The sequence below is a fragment of the Empidonax traillii genome, unplaced genomic scaffold (genome assembly GCF_003031625.1).
Source record: "Empidonax traillii isolate 1590-97213 ecotype Southwest subspecies unplaced genomic scaffold, ASM303162v1 scaffold6577:size5899, whole genome shotgun sequence".
NCBI lineage: Eukaryota > Metazoa > Chordata > Aves > Passeriformes > Tyrannidae > Empidonax > Empidonax traillii.
In genome coordinates this window covers 3,229-5,899 of record NW_020961770.1, presented here as the reverse complement: position 1 = coordinate 5,899, position 2,671 = coordinate 3,229, and the positions used below count along the sequence as shown (strand labels likewise).

General features: G+C 39.5%; 1 long non-coding RNA gene across 3 annotated transcripts in view; it reads right to left on the bottom strand.

Annotated features, from left to right (window-relative positions):
* Positions 1 to 43: 43 nt before the first annotated feature.
* LOC114073476 overlaps positions 44 to 2,671 on the bottom strand; it is a 4,298-nt gene continuing 1,670 nt past the window's right edge. For all 3 annotated transcript variants that reach the window (XR_003574332.1, XR_003574334.1, XR_003574333.1), the window contains exons 2-4: positions 2,313 to 2,425; positions 1,086 to 1,120; positions 44 to 357 (exon numbers count right to left, since the gene is read on the bottom strand). This is a non-coding gene — a long non-coding RNA (uncharacterized LOC114073476). The remainder of the gene's footprint in view (positions 358 to 1,085; positions 1,121 to 2,312; positions 2,426 to 2,671) is intronic.

Genomic DNA, 2,671 nt, shown 5'->3' with positions numbered 1-2,671 from the left:
CAGCAACTTATTCTGAATCATGAATCAAATGGACAAAGCCCCTTGTCCTCATGCCAGGCAAGCACACCAGATGCAGTACCCACTAGATGTCAAGAGGTTTATTTTTCATCTCTTCAGTGCTGCTCGGAACCACGTAAATCTCTGCTACCTGATACTCAAAGTATTTCCAGAAGTACTCTAAACAGATGATACACAGGAAGGGCAGTGTGCAGCTGCTAGAGTCAGAATGCTCTGCAGAGACTGGGCTTCAGAAATCTGAGTATCACCACATCACTCTGCAAAAGCAAGTAACAAGTTTCAGCCACTCACCTAGAAATGCCAGTTGGTCCTTTGCTGAGCTCATACACACCAGGCTTGCTTAGGATGTAGAAGGGAAAAGAGACATCAGAAAGATAAACAACAAGAAACTATCTCAGACTGAGCAGCACAGACTACATTTGCTGCAGGCCTCGAGTAGGGAAATTTTTCTTTAAAAAAGAAAAGAAAATTTAAAAAGGGAAGCAATAATGTCCCAGAGATAGAGGTCAGAGTAAGGCAGCAAGGAGTGCTGCAGAAGCAAATGAGTGTGTGTGCACTTCCTGTCTTTCCTTTCACCAAAGGCTCAATACAAGTTTTAGGGCTCTAGAGATAAATAAAACAGGGATGTTAGAGGGAACCTAAAGGAGACAACCACACAAGACTGCACTCGGATCACTACATATGCATTTATAGGCATACTGAGTAAGAAAATTCTACCAAGATAGCCAAACTGAAGAATATTTAATTTTCATTATCTCTAACTTCACCATACACCACCACACTCGGTCACACTTCATGCCAAACTTATTCTGAGAAGATGTCCAATAATTATTATTCCTGGCTTACACAGCTACACCAAAGCTATAAAAGCCAGTTAACAGACTTGGACTCTCCTGATAATATGCTCAGCCCAGGATAAAGGGTTGAAAGTCCACATTTTCTACTGAAATTTCTTCCAAAGGCATGGCAGTTGTGTGTGAAAAAGGAACTCTTTTTCCAGCAGATTCCCACCAACCATAATGACAGAAAAACTGCAGGAGGGACAGTTAAGTCAGCAGTGTACTCACTCTATCACACCTGCCTCAGGAACTCTGCGCTCCACCTGAAAGGTAACAAGGGAGTGCACATTGAATATTAAATATTTAAGTACCTGGCACACTCTAGTCAAATGGAACTAAAGGTCTGCTCTAGTGACTCTGCATAGCCACACACTGATATGCCAGTGGGAAAACATAACTCTGGACAATCCATGAGCAGTAACAACCCACCTGCTCCCTCCACGCCACAAAAACTCTCAAATGCAGCTACCATTGCAGGCTGTTTTTTACCAATCAACTGCCCCCTAAAGGACATTGATTTCTAACTTATTTGGATTTATTATAATACTTGCTATTTGTCAACTGCAACCAAGAAAATTCTTAACCTTGCATTTACTAAAATATCCTTACATAAGTAAAAATCTAGGTTAACTTTAGGATGGATGAACAAACCCCAGGCCTCAGTCAGTGAGCAAAACACAAGAAAAGCCAAACATAGCCAGAGCTGATGCTGTAAAATTGTCTGCACAGCTGAGATAGCTGGTTTTTGTTAAAACAAAAGACAGAGTAGTTTAATCCAGCCTTGGCTACCATTTTGGTTATCTCAGGGATTTCTGCTTCTCTGCTCTGAGCTCAGAGTGCTGAAATGCAAGGAGGTACTGCACTGCACCAGCAAGAGGATTAAAATATACTACTATATAGATACCAGGGCTCTGCCCCAGAGAAAGGAGAACTTTCCCAGACCATCTTAAATTCTTCCAAGCATTTGAAATAAGTCTAGCTTAGAAAAAAGTGCCCATGATTTATTTTTTTTTTCCCAAGAAGGAAACTGCCTTCTTTCTGCAAAGAGCACAATAATCTTCATCTGCTGACGGGACATTAGGTGTATGAAACAAATTCTATACTCTTTGCCTGCAACAAGACAGATATCCCAGCTGAGGAAAACAAAAAGAGCTCAATGCTTATTAGGACATTGCATCGTTCTGAATATTCAGGAGAACATATTCTTTCAGCTCTGTGAAAAAAAACCAGTAGTTATGACCAGGTTAAATAGAAGAACAGCAATTTTTCTGTTTGCCATTATATGCAAGATAGTTGTAAATTCTGTTTCGTAAAAGCCCATAGTCCAGCTCAGCTGTTTTTAATTGTTTTTAAACAACAGACCATATTCTAAAGTACTTTTTATCCTTTTTATCCTTTTTATCATTTGAAGTTTAATCATGGATGAGATTCTGCTAGTTACCATGTAATTTTTACCTCTGATGGCTTTTCAAAGACAAATTGCTTTTGAGTGTGAGGCTGATCTTTCCTCATCCATGCTGGTCTGGCACCTGCAGGGGCAAGGCTGCTCACCACAGGTGCCTTAGGTGCTAAAGCAAAGAGAGAAAAAAAAGAAGGATCACTCTTAAGACTACTTAAGACTTAAAACTGCACAGGAACTGAAATTTTTTAAAACATATTCATTATATCCATAGACAAACAAAAATGAAAGCATCATTTTATCAGAAAGGATGGCATCCAGAACCTTTCAATTCTATAACAAACACCTATGACATGCCAGAAGAAATTGTCCCATGAAGCTAAACTACTTTGTGTCTTTTTTTTTTTTTTTTAAA